Raw genomic sequence first — 17,171 nt, 5'->3', positions numbered from 1 at the left:
TCATACTCTGACCTGGTTTGAGGCCTACCCCAACAATCCCCAACTCACATTTCACAAGAAAGCACAACCATTATTGTATTAATTAGAGACGGAAGCCACTGTAATTGTTAATTGTAAGCTCTGTCATGCAACTGTATTTATGGTGACTGGGCAGGGGACAGAGCGTGCAGCAACTGAAGAAAATACCTTGTAATTTTTTTTAAAGATTATTTTGCACTGGATGTCACTCTGAATCATGTACTACAAACTGACCATGGGTTTTGTATGTAGGCTACACTACCAGTCATAGGATGGACCGAGAGAAGCCTTCTCAGTGGACCACCATATATTTTACATTTAACTTCCTATAGCACTCTTGCACACCCACACAAATACAGGTTACAGTTAAGGAGAGTTATAGAAGTAGCTTCTTTTTTTTTTTTTCTTTTCAGTCAGAGAATGGGTTATTTTTGCCCATGTTTGTGTCACCCAAGAGCATTAAACCAGGCAGCAACTATGACCTGGCCATAGTTACTAGAAGTTACATGCCCCAAAAAGCATTGTTGTCAGGTGCAAGTGAACTTGGGAGGACAACTTGCATTTAGCTGACTGGAACTGGGGGAAAAAAAGATGGATTTTATGCATCAACAACTGTTACAATGAAAGACACAGAATTTGTATGGCTACAGAGCTAACCTTCCAGTACCAGGGGCACACCGATACTTTACATCCAGACTCATCCTCTGAGTACTCTGTAGCTCCATTTCATATCATTCCCATCCTTCTGTTTTGTGCAAACACCTTCTGAAGAAAGCTTGTTTTCCAGAAAGAGATTAAAACCAAGAAACACTGACTTCAAACACAAAAGAGACATCATTACTTCCCAGAGGGATGCATGTGTCATGCTCACACAGGGGTTAGAGGGACACCAAGATGACTCAACACCAACTGCTAGTTTCAGATCTCAACAAGTTATTTTATTTTGAAGCTTTTTTCCTTTTAACCAAGTATCATTTCCACCATCAGCCACCACCTTCTCACCCAGCTGACCTACTCCACTCTGAAACAAACATTTGTCACTAAACTAACCATTCCAACTTCCCATTTACAAGGTGAAAGTCCCTTTATCTGGTACTTCTGTTGCCATTTCTGTAGTTCTCCATCAGCGGTTTTGCCTTTCCAGTTTCCCCAGAAGATCAATCCTTAGCAGGTGGCAACATGGCTAACCAGCACCCTAAATACAAAGGTGTAAAAGAAAATAAGTTGCCCCCCACCACTAAAAGTTTTCCTAGTGTAGAAAAATAAATTAATTGAAGAAATTTATATCTTGTGGCCATAACCTCAAAAATCAGAATCTCAGAAGATAAGCCACGGTCTATCTGGATTCGTTTCTCTCTCATTTCTCAAATCACAGTGCCATTACTTTCCAAACAAGATTGAATTTTATTTTCAAAGACAGGATAGGAAAAAACAGTTAAAAGATGTTTTCCTGAACAAGACCTCAAGGGTGTCAGGCAACCCTGAGTAGGTAAGGCATAAAAACGCTCATACAGTAGAAGTGGGGACAAGAGCCCATCTGCAGCCCCACTGCAGAAGCAGGTTGACCACACACAGGAGAGAGACGGTGAAGGCAGAGGTGAAATGGGAGGAGGAATCACCAGCTTGGAGCCGTTCCTGTAAGACGTTCGCAGAAACTTCTCTTGACCCAAATCCTGTTTAACATCACCTCATCTATGCTGGGTTTTTCACAGGGGAACAGGGTGAGGTGGTTGCAAGAATAGAAAGACACCACTGTGTCACATAATCTAGTCATGTTCTATTAAGCAGGATGGGTGCGGCATTTCTGTTCCAGCTTGTCTGTTCTACGACACACACAAATCAAGGTCCAGGTGACACTGCCACCAGAGGCCCTGGGGAACAGAACGCTCACAACAACTGCTCAGTGTGTCCAAGTCCTGGCCGGTGGCCTGGACCTCACACCAGGCTGTTCCCCTCCAGCTCAGCCTTCCAAGTGCCAGAGGTATGTGCATGTCCCATGTCATGCTCCCTCATCTCCTGCACCTGGGGCTACTGCTTTAATTATTCATTGCTTTCTCATTAAACTGTCAGCATGAGCCATCAAAGGTCTCACCAATTCCACAGTCCGTATGTAAGGTCAGTTAGCAGTTGCCACCGAGGTTTCTGTAACTCTTTTGTCTCCCACCCCAAATGTGTTACAGGAAGTGTGAAGTTAGCAACAATTAGAGAAGAAATGTATTTTATTGTTTTCTCATTTTCCAGGATTAATCAGGTCAGCTAACGCTGGTCTCCTCTGTCTGAGCAGGTAGCCTTCACCCCATGGCACAAGCTTCATATGACCTTTTCGTTGGGCAACCTGAGCTTATTCCATTTCTCAACAGAAAACTTTTCAATTCATAATCTGAAAAAGGATATCACAGTCCAAGATAAGGTATCATGAAATTGATCTATAGATCATTCTTATACAAATGTTAGTTACTTTGGATTTGTTTTTACAACAAAGCAATCCCAGATATATGTCCCCCTGTACTGATGTAAAGGATCTAATATTTTAATGCCTTTGAATCCTTTACAAACATAATTCATTATCTTAATTGGAAACAATATATGCTGTAGAAAAGCTTTGTACCAACAGAACAGCATTTGCATTAGAGAGTAGGACTACATTCAATACCACATACAGATAAATTAATCCAGCCTTTTAGGTAAAGAATCCATAAGTTCCTTAGCATTTCTGCTTGGACTAGGAATATGCAAATCAATAGGGACTAAGCATAGCTTTGGTGATTTTCACAATTTTCATGTGAAGTGAAAAGTATGGGTCTTTTATACAGTTTATAGGCTACAAGCATTTCCATCTCTCAATTTCCACTCTGAAACAGGGAAAATAAAACTCTTGTTTTAGCAGAGCTATGAATGCAAGCAGTCAGATCGCACTGTGAGAGATCATAACCAAGACCGGACTTCCTAACTGCTAAATTCTGGGTAGATTCAACCTGTCCACCTGATTCTCAGCATCCCAAAATAAGGAGGAAAAGACCCACTGGAGTGGGGGCTGGGCTTAAATTCCACAAATGTGAAATATTTGATTGAGGAACACAGAACCTCTAAGAGATGCCCAGGGACCACACTTGATAGAAATACAGATACCATCCCCCTGCAAGACAACACCAAGAAAGCCAAGTTTCCCAGAAGGAAATAGATTTTTTTTGGTAGAAAACTTAATCTTGGAATTGAATGCAACATGACGTCTGCTACTTAAAGTTCTTGCGACTTTATGTTAAGCTCACAATCAACAAGAAATTTCTTTTCTTTACATCTCAAGTTAAAGTATCCATTATTTCCTTTAAGAGAAGTGCTTTCAACTAGTATTAAAATATATTCATCTTGAAGAAAAAGAAAAAAAAAGAAAAGGAAATTATTGAACTTGGTTTCAAAATGCAGCTGTTCTCTCTGCTACAGCGAGGCATTTCTAAGGATCATTATAAACTCTCCTAATCTTTAGGACATTACAACTGCCATACATTCCAGACCCATCGTCTTACTCTTCTTCAGTCTCCAACTTCCTCCTCCTTCCAAGCTTCACTTTTCAAAGTTATAGGTAACAAGTACTACGATATAATCTTTTTTGGTTTCTGAGTTGGTGATGGAGGGGGTCACATCGAAACCGTTTTAAGAAACCAGTCTGTAGCGTTCTCAGAAAGACAAGCTTGATATTCAGCACCTCCCTCCCTGCTGCTACCACCCATAACTGTATACAGCCCTCAGCACATACAGACACATTTTACTTGGAACCAGCTCCTAAACTAGCTGGAAATTCTGTAGGATTAATACACATACTCCAGAAAAAATAATTCAGAGTTTCTAAGCATCATCTATTTTTCATTGTGAATGGAAAATAGCAGTGTCTGGGTTTTGCTTTTAATGCCAAACCAGTTAGAATTATAGAATAATTTAGGTTGGAAGGATACTCTGAATGTCACTTGGTCCAACCCCCCTTAAAAAAAGAAACACACACACACAAAACCCCACTTCAACCCTTTTTTTTTCCTCTTTCAACAGTTGTTTCTAGTATTTTGGTATTCTTCACTTTTTTCCTCCCTTAACATCTTAACGAGTCTATTCAACCCCTGAAAGACACGAGTTTGTCTGTCCATACACGATCGCTCCCATGGTCTTCTCCTATCTTCCACATTTCACATTTACCTGTGCTCCCTTTGAGTGGCTCAGCAGCTGTCAGCACCAAACGGTTCTTCCATCCTTTTTCAGCTCTTCTGAAAGGAATAACCCCGAAAGAGGGATATGCTAGAAACACCATTCACCGGGATGTGTACAGTGGTGGCAGCATTTAAAGAAAACTTTTAACTGCCCTCATGTCTGTATTTTGACTTACAGGAAACAGCTGAAAACTGTAGGCTTGTATTTACAGCTCAGAAAACCTAGATACAGAGATAGTGAAATTAATTACAAATATACATAAATAGCACCATTCATAGCATGAATACTGCTATAATTTCATATTCCTTAATATTTCATAATATTACAATCAAATTTAGTTCCCAATACCTAGCACCTCATAATGCAACTTCCTCCCCGTCAGACTTCTTACAGCTGGAGAGTTTCCCTGTCTGTCACCAAAGCCATGCTTTCAATCTGTCAAAAACCCAACACCCCTCATATGCCCTGAGCATGTTTACTTTTATTTGTATATAGTACCTGTTGCTGCTTCCTTCGACATCTAGAACCTTGATATTGCAAATTCAACTTAAAAAAAAAAAAAAAAAAAAAGTAAGCATTTACTTTAGTATTCCACTGGGAAGGATTTTTTTTTTTAAATCTCATTAAAATCAGCTTAAGAAAGAAACACAAGCCTGAAGGAAATTCTTGGAGAAATTCCTTTTAGAAGTACAATTGCCCAGAGTAACATTTCCCATGAAAACTGTCTACAGAAGCTGCTGCTTTTTCCCATGCCAGCATAGTCAAAAGCTTCAAAACCAGCAAGCATTTAGTTACCAGGAAAAAAACCTGAAAAATAAAGCCTCGCAGTTTTTAATCAGCACGTACACCAGAAATCTCTGGGAACTGTTTGAATTGAAAAGACAGGGGTAATGGACAATTATTTTCTACCCTATATATGAGGCATACGGGTTAATTAAACCATTTGGACAGACTCACCGTATACATACACACACATTAAAAATAGACACACACATGCCCCTCCAGCAGTGAAGCACCGGCAGTTCCCTTCCCGTCTCCCACTGCAATACCAGCGTCAGGGACAGCAGGTTCTCCACAGTGGCACAGAAGGGCTGACCTGGAGGACTAATGTTCCCTAAGAAATACAACTCCCCCGAGACAAAGCCACATGGTACTAGAAGCTAAGTTCTCAGGAAACTAAAGAAGCATATGCAAAATAAATCCCCAGAGAAAACCCGTGCTGGTATATCATGTATTTGACAAAACAAGAGCAAAAACATTCACTTCTGTCACAGTGAGAAATCCACTGTACCTCAGAAGAAATGTGAGGCACCAAGGGGTAAACACACGTCCGTATCCCACATACAGACACGTGCTGAAGGACTGGAGGAAAACGAAGCAGCACTGTGAACACCCTCTGCCTTCACCTCCAGCACGGATTGAAGGAAGAAGTGCCAAGGGAGAGCAGCCCCCGTCTCCAGCAGCACTTGCAACAGAGCAAGAGGTGGGGATCTCCCCTCTGAGGAAGTCACAAGGCTTTGGTTAGCCACGGTGGCTTCGTAGTAAGGTCTGAACGGCTGCTCAGTTAACATTTGTGAGCAAAGTTATGGTTTTGATGGTTGTATAAAAAACATATCCAAACATATAAATAGAGAGAGAGTGTGCAGCCCTTCAACACCAGCACTTGAAAAAATCTCACTTGTTTCTACAAGTAGATGAACCAATGTTTTGTTATTCCTGGGTGGAACTGAAGCAAAACAAAGACTAGAAAAGCCACAATAGAAACTTGGAGCAGCACAGAGATTGATGAATATACCGCCAGAATGGGCTAAGAACAAAAAAGGGCCCGCAATCGGAAAGACTGCTAACAATACACCTAGCAATACAGCTCGCAAGCACCACGGAGGATCCGGGAGTGTAATAGCAAACTAATAGGAAGTGGAAGAAGTGAGCTTGAGGAACTACAGTACAACAAAATGCTCCTCTTTCAGCCCTCAGTAGCAAGGGAAAATATTTAGATGGTCTTCAGTCAGGAATCCTACAATTTTTTTTTCCAGATATACATCCTACCATTTACTTGTACAGAAGAAGTAGCTTAAATATAAACCTCTTTAGGGTATTTTAAACAATAAATGTTGCGCATATCTCTGTTAATTTATCTAACATGGAAAGAAAAGAGAAAGCAGTCCTCTTGTATAGTTTTGAAACAAAAGTAAGAGAAAACTCTTTATTATCATCATATTTTATTAAACATATAAGATATGGAGATGCATACCAACCACATCTGCTTAACCTCTAAAGGTCAAGGTCATGTCATTTATACCAAGATAAAAAAAGTCTAATTATACTATCTACAGCTATAGGGACAGAGGATGGTTATTAGAAAAGAATTATTATAAACCAAAAACAATTATATTATACAGAAACCACTAGATATTTGATGAGATTTTAATCTTTGAACTGGTATAATTCTGCAAGTTAATCATCTGGAGAACAGAAAATCTGTTAGGAATGCAATTAAATGTACTAGTTCCATTAAAATCGAGCTGATACAGTTAATTGTAGTCCTAAAATAGCTATTTCCTCACACCTTCACTAAGCAATTTTTTTTCATCTACTGAGTAAGAGTCTATTTAAGGAACACTTTTCGTGTAAACTCTCTAATAAGATTTGTGAATACTTTTCTTCTGTCACGTTACCCCACACAAGTTGCACTGCAGTTTGCTGTTCGACCTTGGATTCCTAATTCACTCTGAGAAGCACAGCAAGGTCTTTTGTTTCAGTTACTAATATTCCATAGTATCTGCATTGCTGAAGCTTTGGGGAAGAATATCAACAATATAGCCTTGCAGCATGCTAAAGCAGTTATAAAATAAAATGACATGATGGGCCAATGGCAAAACCCACATCGGATGGTCATTTTAAGCATCAGCACTTGCAGGAAGCAGATAATTTCCAAACAACTGCTTTAATGAATCCATACATATTCAAAGTACTTGCAAGGGTTTTGCAGCATTGCTAGCGAATTGGGAATACAGGCCGCTCCTGCCTTTTTTTTTTTTTTTTTTTTTTTTTTTTTGAGGCAGACAGAGACTAAAACACAAAGGTACCGTAAGAGTGTATCAACTTAGGGATAGCTGATCGACAGTTCATTCTCACAGACCAGGCAGTTTATTGGGGCATTTTAAATTGCTCTGCATGGGAGGGGGGAGAAAATACGACTTCGGGGAGCGACAATTAAGCCGCCGGGCCGGGGCTGACACCAGCGCATCTCGCTGCGCGGATGCAGTTACGTAACCCCGTCCCCCCCACCCCGGTCCGGATGCTCCGGCTTCGCCCCGGGGCCGGCCGCAGCAGCCGCTGCCGCCGGACCAGGCCACAGCCGGCCCCCGCACCGGGCTCGCCGCCACCGCGCCCCGGTCTGCTCCCGCCTCCCACGGCGGCACCGCCGCGCCCCGCCGCCCACCCCGGCACCCGGCCGCGCCGCGCTGCTCCCCCCGCGGGGCCCGGCGCCGCCGAGACCCGGCTCCGCCGCGCGGCGCGACCCGACCCGACCCGCCGCTCCGCGGCACGGCACGGCACGGCCCGCCGCTCCGGCTGCGGGCCCGGTGCGGGGCCGCCGGCCCCCGCGCCCCGCCCGTGCGCGCCCCCAGCGCCGCCGCTCAGCGCCCACCTCCTCGCCGGGATCCGCGGCGCATCCCCGCTGCGGCGCGGGCGGCTGCGCCCCGCCGCTCCCCGCTCCCGCCCGCCGCAGCTCCCCGCCCGTCTGACGGAGGGAGGGAGGGGGCGGGCAACCGCGCCGCCGCCGCAGCCCCGCCGCGCCGCCTCCCGCCCCCGCCCGCCGGCCAAGGTGCCCTCCGCGCCGGCCGGCACCCACCTGCGGCGGGCGGCCGCTGCCGGCGGGGGCAGCCCCGTACCTGTCCCCGCCACGCCGGCGGCAGCGGGCCGGGCCCGGTGACAGGTACCGCGGGGCTGGGCTGGGCTGGGCTGGGCTGGGCTTGGGCTGAGCGGAGGGGACCGGCGGCACCGGGATGCTCCTGCGGCCCTCTGAGCGCAGCGGCGAGGCGGCGCCGGGGCACGGCACCTCCCTGGCCGCTCCCGCAGCCGGCCCCAGTTCGCGAAGCAAAGCCCGGAGTCAAGCTGATGCCGGCGTGTCGGAGAAACGGGGACCGAGTACCGGGCTTCGGTCATGAGATCAGGTCTAAAATTAAACAGGAAAGCACGTGGCAACACCGGGAATGCACTCAAGCAAGAGGGACCTCCGTGCCACGGTGGGAGGGTGGTGTCAGACAAAGGGATGCTGCTGAGACACCCGGGCGTAGGTACAGAGCAGGGCTGTCAGCAGCCGCGGTAAGGGCCTTTCTCTTCACTGGCTTGGTAACGCAAGCACGATACCCAACATTGCACCGTCACCATGCCCGCAGCTTTCATTGCCTTAGCTGATTTGGTCTTTGTCATCCGATAATGGGAGGTTGTGGAAAAAACCACATTATGTACTCTTGAACACTGCCAGAGAAATTACTCCCTTAGTTTAATCTATATTAGCTTGCTTTTTTTTTTTTTTTTACTGTAGATTGTCCGTCACAGCTTTCATGACATCCTTGATGGCTTAGGCACACCTTTGGAAATGGGAAGCCAGGCTGTCTTGCGTAGAGAAGCCACTGAGTGGCACAGATCACCCTGCTGTGGAGGAGACAGGTTGCAGACTCACCTATCCGGTTAATGACTTGCCTCTGGCACCCTGGTCCTTCTGCTAGAGCCTGGTCACTCCCCGTCCCCAGGGCTGGAGCACTGTCCTGTCCTCTGGGGATGGCTCCGAGGCCTCTCCTAGCAAACTGGGCTCCCCCTGGCTGTCCTATTTTAATCCTCCAGCTTAGCCCTGCTGTCTGGTTCATGGTAACAAGATGGGGAATATATTTTTTTGCCCAAGAAAATCAGTTGAAATCCCTGGAGAGCTAGATGTGACTGCCAGCAAATTTCAATAAGAGAAAAGGGGAAAATGGCAAATTTCTTGGGAAAAGTAGAGAGATGTACATGTTTCTAGAAATCCAATTATTGAACCTACGTTATTCATCAAGCAAAAAAGCTGGTTTATGTTTTCCCCATTTCTCAAACTAGCAGTTCCAGATTTGGCAGCATCGTTGTGCAGCAAAGGATCATTTTGCAGACCCTGGCATACAAAAAGCCATGGCTGTTTTCCTGTCGAATCAGAGACCTCCAGAGAAGGTTCCCATGACACAGTATTTTTGATGTAACTTCTAGGATAAGCTTCTCAGAAAAATATGCTCTAGTCTCTCAGCTGAACCTGCGAGTGTCATTCTGAATATGGTTGAATAAAGTTAGGGAATTCATTAAGTATCACAATTCTTTATTTTCTGTGCTCAGATTCCAAGAGTTGAAGCAGCAAAAAAATTAAGTGGGATTTTGGGAGGTGTCAGAGTAAGTTTTCATGTAAAATCCATAGAAAGATTCAGTAACAAGCAATATACATTATGGGGAGCTTAATACTATCAGGAATGTAGTCACTTATCTTTCTCCTAAAAGAAATAAGTATCAGGCCAAGGAAATAAAGGACACAACGCTTAATTGTGTCTTAAAGACACCATTCAATAACACCATTATTCATTTCAGTCAAGAGGCCACTCAACATCTGCGCCCTGAAAAAGCAAACCTTGCATAGAAAGAAATTACAGAAAACTGTGTTGTTAATTAGCTGGCTTGTTTCTGAACAACTTATTCTTTAATATTCTCTAAAAATCTTGATACCAAATTCTTAAGTGGCTATTCTGCAGAGTTTGGGTGGGGTTTTTTTACTAATTTGCTTATACTTAAACCAAAGAGAAACAAATGTGTAGAAAGTCAGTTTAAATATTTTATTTATACAATTATGTTACATAGACGGTGGATGACAAAATGCTGGTAAAGTGTATGCACACAGATACCATCCTCATCTTCTAAGGGCTTATCTAGACAAAACTTTAGTCCTGAAATAAGCCATCATTTGGGTGGATTCATATGGACATTTCTTGCATAACTGTAGAAGATTATAACCATATCACTTCAGAAACACTGGCAAAAAACATTGATGTAAGTTGAGCCTATGTAGTCTTATATAAAGTTTTTGAAAATCAGTGTGGTTGTTACCCAATGACATGAAATTTTTTTTCACTAATTGTTACTCATAATTTACACTGCCAGGAGCAAAGGTTTGAAGATCTTGATGAAATGTTAAAGTAAGAATGTAAACACAGGCAAGGAGCTATATTCTATTTTGTCCATCAAGAACTTGACCTGTTCCTCTCAAGTTTAGGCTTATTAACAATTGGGAGGCATGTTCTTCAAAAGAAGGCTGTAAAACAGAGTTTGATTCTCCATGCAAAGATAAAAGCTCCACAGGTTAAATCATAGAATTCTTTCCGCAATTCTTGGCAAGACACAAATGCCTTTAAAATGTCCTATTCTTTAGTTCGGGCAACAGGGAAGTTTACTAAATATAATATGAAAGGTTTGCTTACCATACATTGATGATAAGCAGATCTATGGGCACTGAAAATATTTACTTACAGAATCTTAAGAAAATATTTTTATTTTCACCTGTAGTAGCAATATTGTTGTTTCTTTGCTGTCATTTATTGTTAGGGTTCGTGTGTGTTTGGCAACAGGCAAGGCACAGGTAGCAGACACATGTTTTTATTAAAGATTTTTGCAAAGTACACCTTGTCTTTTTTGCAAATTAATTTGATTTATGCAAAACTGTGAGAGTACAGCAGTAGTAACCAGTGAACTGGAAATGCTTTGAAGAATGAGCATGAAGTGGAGCACCAAAGAGCATTAAAGAGCATCTGATAATAAAACAAATGAGGCAGAGGGAGAATTCAGGAGGCAGCAGGAGGCTCAGAGCAGGCACGTGCTGTAGGGGCAGCAAAAGGCAAGTGCCAGCGAGATGGAAACTGGATGTGCCAGAAGACTGAAGAGCCGTCCCCAAGAATCAGAAAGCACAGCTGCCATCAGGGCTGACATCAGGTAACTCCATTCTGAGTAGGAAACCGGATCAACCTCTTCTTTCTTTTGCAGAGACAGACCACCCAACACAACATTATTCGCTTCCTTCTTTGAGTCCTCCATAGGGCTGAATTACTTAGAATACTTCTGGCTGAGCGCTGTTGCACGCGAATAGCCTAAAAGTACTCATGTGAGGACCAAGGATCTTCACGGTTTCCTGATGATGCAAAATTACTCATGGAAAGAACATGAAATCTGACTCTGAGCAGTTGTAGAAGGATCTGACAATAGTGAGTGATAGGGCAATGAGACGGCAGCTGAAAGTCTATGTCAATAACTGCAAACTAATGTAAACAGTAGTGAAAATAGCCCTAACTAAACATACATAATAATGGGCTCTAAATAAGCCTATATCATTTGGAGTCATTGTGAGTAGTTTTCTGCAAACATTAGCTTGCTACTCAGCAGTAGTCCAAAAGGCAAACAATGTTAGAAATTACTCCAAAAGCAGCCAAGAACAAAGCAGAAGAGCTCATTACATCCCCGTGTAAATCTCTCGTGCACTTCAGCGCTGTGTACAGTTCTGGTTCCTTCATATGAAAATGTGGAACTAGAAAATGCATGTACGTGGCTAAAAGAATATATGCAGAGGGATGGGAATACATTTGTGCGAGGAGATAATTTCTAGCTGGAGAACAGACTGAGGAAGGATTTTCTTCCAATCTATAAAATCCCAAATGGTACTTAGGAGGCCAACAGGAAACGATCACGCGCTGCTTTCCATCACACGAGACTTCGGGGGACTCAGTAAGTGGTCAGACAGCGGGTTTGAAACAACAACTGGGAAGAACTTTTCCATGCAAAGTGTTATTAAATCAGATGGCTTGCTGCTATACAACACTATGGAGCTGAAGAGACAGATGTTTTTAAGCAGGGATTATGCGAAAGAAGGAGGGATACCTGTAGCTATTAAGGACAATAATTCCCTTTGCAGTTCCTGCTGAAAAGGTGCCTGCCTGTTGCCTGCTGAAAGTCGCCCAAGGAAGGACACGCTTTATCTGCCCTGTTTCAACGCGCTCTCCAGGCACCAGTTTCCAGCCACCGCGGAGAACAGGACAGCAGATTAAATGGACCTTTCCGCTGGTCCTGTACAGGCATTCAGATGGTTTAATTCTTTTCTTTCTGCTCAGTTAGGTGAGAGAAACACAGGACAAGCAGCATCTCTAGGTATGAAAGCATACTCCTGCCTTTCCCCATCTTCCCTGGAAGTTAAATCTGACTCCTAGTTCTTGGTCTTCCTCTTTTGGGTGTTTTTCCATTCCCCTGAAGAAAATCTGGAAAAAATGTTTTTCTCCTCTCAGCATTTTGCTCTTTAGTTTCAGTAGTGATAATCCATATGCACTGGTCTATTCATTTCAGCACCATTTTCTGCTCTCCTTTATACAAGATTGCGGCAGTACATAGCAAGAGAAATCCTGAAGCGTAACAACGTATCATATGCATAGAATACAACAAAAATACTTTCCATATTCATAGATCATCACAGGAGTAAAATCTAAACCATTCTTGGACATCCTGGAAGAGAAAGGGATAGTGATTTCTTCTCATTGAAGAAACTGGAAAGGGAAGTAGAAACATCCAGATATGCTTTAAAACTCTTACACAGATAACCACAACTTATAAGAGCTCTATTAAGAATATCCTTATTAAATACAAGAAACTAGAAATCCAAAAAGCAAATCTGAAATGCAGTTTGGCAGAACTCCAAGAATCCCTGAGGACAAACATATGATAAATCAGCTGGAGCGGTCAAATCTCATGTAAACAAAATCTGTATGGTTGATCCTCTGTGTAGCTAGCTATCTCCACTCAAAGATAAGGAGAAGAGTTTGTTTCATACTTGACCTCAGCAATGGATAGTAGTCCCATGGCCTCATCTTCAGCAGAATGCATATGATTTCTTTACCATGTAGACTGCAAAACCAAAGCAGTATAAACGCTTTAAGCCACACTTTTTAAACAACAACAACAAGAAGAAATAAATCTCTGGTTGGAAGTGTTGTTACTACAACCATTATAACCCTGCTGATTACTACCAGCACTCTAGTTTCTGTTCTAGACTGAGTTCTTTAAAACTTCAAGATTTAAAAGACTTTTCTCTCAATACCTCCCCTACAATAACTTTAAAAAGGTTACAGTTTTAAAAAGTGGTACAGTTTCCTCTGCACCTCCCAGAACTACCTAATTTACTTTTGCAAAGAAACAACAGAGATTACCCAGTTTCAAACAGTTTCAGATGGCCTCCAGGAGAAAATTCCAAGCACATTGTTATATACGGGCATTGAGGCCATCTCTGTATCCTTGTCCTTTAAACAGGCACAGGAAAAACCTACTGTCATACGTGTGTGTGGATAACCTGCGTCCAAAATTGTGGCAATAATTTTAAGTAGCTAAGCCGGTTTGTTGTCACGAAGAAGGAAGGCGGCAAATTTTAGTCTCCCCCAGCATTATTATAATAGAAGTGAACTCTGAATAGAAGTGAATTCTGTGGACTTGATTAAAAGTTAAAAACTTCAGTGGGTCAAGACACGCAGTACATGTTTTCACATGCCGTTGCCTTTGATTTTGTTTTGCTGATTAAATATAACTTCACTCCTGCTATCCTTGGATGTAACAGACACATTAGGAGGGGGATTTAGTGTGCCCAGGATTAGGACAATCGAAGTTCTCATATTTAATATAACTTTCAGCAATCTTGCAATTTTGATTGTGAAGTTGCTTATAATTTTGATTTCAGAAAATATTTCCAGCATATATTTGCATTTCCAATAGAGTTATTCAGGTATGTCCAGATACCTGAATACACTCTGTTAACATTGTCTTGTATTTCTTAAAATGACATCAGAAAAAGTTGCTCATTAGCACTTTCCATAGACAGAACTCAGTCAGAAGAGTTGGAAGAATTCCCAGGGTATCTCCTGTACTCCCATGCTGACGATTTGTAAACACTTTCTCTAAATATAGAGTACGGTCTGGTCAGCAGTTAACTCTTCAGTCTGAGGAAGGTCCTGCAGATGTTGCATGTCAACATTACATTTGAACACTTCTTCACACTTCACGTTGGGTGAAGCCCCACAGAGTTTGCAGACTTTCAAGAAAAATTCATAATAAGAGGATTAAGGTTTGGGAGCAGGCAGATGCATATTGCTAAAGTAGATGAAATAAAAGGCTTATATCAATATTTAATTAATCCAACAGTGCCATGTATAGTTCAAAACAACAGCCCCACCATCTATGAGACACGTGGATCGGGCGCTACTGAAGTGTTATTTTCAAGCTGTGATTTACGACGTTTACAAAGCACCACGGCCATAAAGGCCATCATCCCTCCAAGCAGCTCCTCCTTAGAGCTTCCCTTAAAGCATTAATAATCAGGGCGAGCAGCTGAACCGTGTTTTGTGTTACGTTCAGCCGCACACTTCTCTTCGCTCTCGTACCCAGCAGAGTCGCCTGACGCAGAGCTGCCTCCTTTTGTCTCCACAGCTTCAGCGACCAGAGCTGTCTGAAACGTCTGGAATCACCCAGAGTTTTTCGAGTGCGATACAGCACCAGGCTGGCTGCAGGAGGCCTGATCCTGCCTGTAACCCAAGCTTCTGCTGCTGTGCCCGTCCCTGCCAAAAGCAGAGGCTGTGGATGAGTGACCCGAGGCCAATTTGTGCTGCAAGTTGTTCAGTCAAGTCAAGCTGCAGCTGGGGGTGGGCTGTGAGTGCAAGGAGGAGGAACAGAACCACCACACAGCAGAGGGGTGAAGGAGAAATGACCCAGCAAGGTAAAGGAGCTCAACAGAACGCACGCATTTTTAAATAACAGCTATTGCTTTAGAAGTAATCCTGGTGCCGTAATATTAGTTACGTGCATATGAAATGTGCATGGTGCCTGACAATCAGCGTGTTTCAAAACAAAGGAGAAATAAGACACAAAATAGTGAAGTTACTACGGACTGATGTAAGGGCTCCTGCAGTACACTGGTGATAGACATCCATCCAAGAGACTCCAAATCCCTACACCCAACCTAATCTGAAAGCATTTGGCTTCCAGAGCACCACAGTGCCCTCCATCTTTTCCATCTTAAGATATGAAACATTCGGATTATCCTGCTTTTCCCAGTATCTGAATTGACTTTCCCTCAGGAAACTCCTCTATGCCTTACCTCTTATTAGACCATTTCCTATTCCGTTGTCTCAAAATCAGAACTCCTTTTTTATCACATTCCTTGTTTTTCCTTTGTTTTGTCCCTCTTTCCTCTGGTTCTCTTCCTAGTCCCTGCTCATTATCTCACTCGATCTTTTACAAAGAAATTGCAAAAATGCCAAGAAATGGTATAAAAAGGTGTTCCATATGTGGTGTTTTCAGGTGTCTCAGAAAATTTTCACACTGGGCATGATAATTTTAAAACTATTTGGCTAATCCTGCCTTTGCAAAAGTATGAAAAGCCTCTGGAACAGCAAGAAAAAGAATCAGAAACAGACGTTTGAGACTTGTGCGAGCAAAAATACATCATTTGTATTTCAAAACTAAGAGGCTATGACGAAATTGATGGTTTAAAAAATAATTCAGAGAAATGATGCAAGTTAAACTAGGATTCTGTCTTCTCTTAATTACTTGAAGTTATTTTAACTATTATTAAATAATAATTATTAAATTATTTTAAAGTCTTTTAAACTATGCGTTTGAAATTATACACTTTGAGATAATTCTCGGGTGGGACCCAAAACCAAAACCCACAACCTTTTGGTTAAGAAATTCAGTATACAAGTTGATTACCTTAGAAGCGGGTTAAGATTTCCAAGAGCCGTGTCCGTTTGGAGTTGCAGCCTCTACCCGCACCTCCAGGAGACCAGTGACCTCTGCTGGAACAGGGCGATGGCCTCCCAGCGCTGCAGGCTCCGGCATCGCCCTCGGTGCCTTTACTCTAATGACGTTAAGTGAACTCGGCATCGTTGACCCTCCTTCTTTCAATTACAGGTTTTTTTCCTCCAGTTTATTTTGGAGGAAATTTACCAGTACGACTGCAGTACAAATCTGACGTTCTGTGAAAAACCTGAGCAGAATCTTTGACAAACTTTTAAGTGAATGTTTAACAAATAGAGATAGAAAGTTTACAAAAATGGTACGGTGAGAATATAAATGAGTAGTTTTCCTGAACTGGAGCTGTGCACGTAATTGCATGTTGTTTTCACCTTCAACAGCTTCCACTTACATGTGATTATTCCTTCTTGTGCCTCTCACTGCTACAGTAATTGAAAGAGCGGAGGTGCCTGGCGTCGCACACATGAGATGGTATCTCTGGAGAGAGAGTAGAGATAACACGACTGAGTACCCTGCGTCAGAAAACGGACCATTAACAGGAAAAAAGAGGAAGGATACGAAGGAAATCCATTTCCACCGCACAGTGCAAACCTGGGCTCTGCCCCCACCTGAAGTACCACCACAGGAAAAGGTCTCAAGTAGGAGCCCCAGGACCAGTGAAGGGAACAGACTGCAATCACCGACTCACAGATCCCGTTGGAATGCGCAGCCCTCTTGAGAACGGCCTTTTTTCATTTAATGATCAGAAATACCCTAATGTAGACATTCAGGCAACATAAGCAAATTAGTACCTTTCTCCAGTTACACAAACAACAGGCTCCTCTGCTGACCAAGTGGTTATGACTCAACAAACGGATAAAATAATTTCTACTCAACATCATTTAGCATAATATATGAAACCCGTATTATCCCATTTTCAAAAGGTATAAAAGCCCCATTCAATGCCCACAGAAACTCTGGCTGACGAACACAGCTGAAATCCAAATCACAGATAAGCATACTAAATTCTACTTACCAATATTAAAGCACTATTACTGCAAAACAACAAACAAAAAACCCTATACAGTTTTAGCCAATTTACTAACCACCAGCAAAAGGAATATACG

General features: G+C 42.8%; 1 protein-coding gene and 1 long non-coding RNA gene across 6 annotated transcripts in view; one reads left to right on the top strand and one right to left on the bottom strand.

The window, feature by feature from the left end:
* OSBPL6 (oxysterol binding protein like 6) overlaps positions 1–8,176 on the bottom strand; it is a 105,333-nt gene extending 97,157 nt beyond the window's left edge. The window contains exons 1-4 of one of the 5 annotated variants that reach the window (XM_054830410.1): positions 7,868–7,934; positions 4,714–4,761; positions 4,391–4,436; positions 4,204–4,271 (exon numbers count right to left, since the gene is read on the bottom strand). The gene's annotated coding sequence lies outside the window, so the exon portion shown is untranslated. Of the gene's footprint in view, positions 1–4,203; positions 4,272–4,390; positions 4,437–4,713; positions 4,762–7,867; positions 7,947–8,111 lie in introns of those variants that run through there. The other 4 variants (XM_054830413.1, XM_054830415.1, XM_054830414.1 and 1 more) reach the window with 4 other exon arrangements.
* On the top strand, positions 8,026–16,613 carry LOC129208147 (uncharacterized). Its single transcript, XR_008577686.1, has 3 exons — positions 8,026–8,155; positions 14,740–15,025; positions 16,494–16,613. It is a non-coding gene; the product is annotated as an uncharacterized LOC129208147 (long non-coding RNA).
* The last annotated feature ends 558 nt before the right edge of the window (positions 16,614–17,171 follow it).

Source organism: Grus americana, chromosome 6 (genome assembly GCF_028858705.1).
Source record: "Grus americana isolate bGruAme1 chromosome 6, bGruAme1.mat, whole genome shotgun sequence".
Lineage (NCBI taxonomy): Eukaryota > Metazoa > Chordata > Aves > Gruiformes > Gruidae > Grus > Grus americana.
The sequence above is the reverse complement of the archived record's forward strand: the minus strand, read 5'-3'. Positions and strand labels throughout refer to the sequence as shown.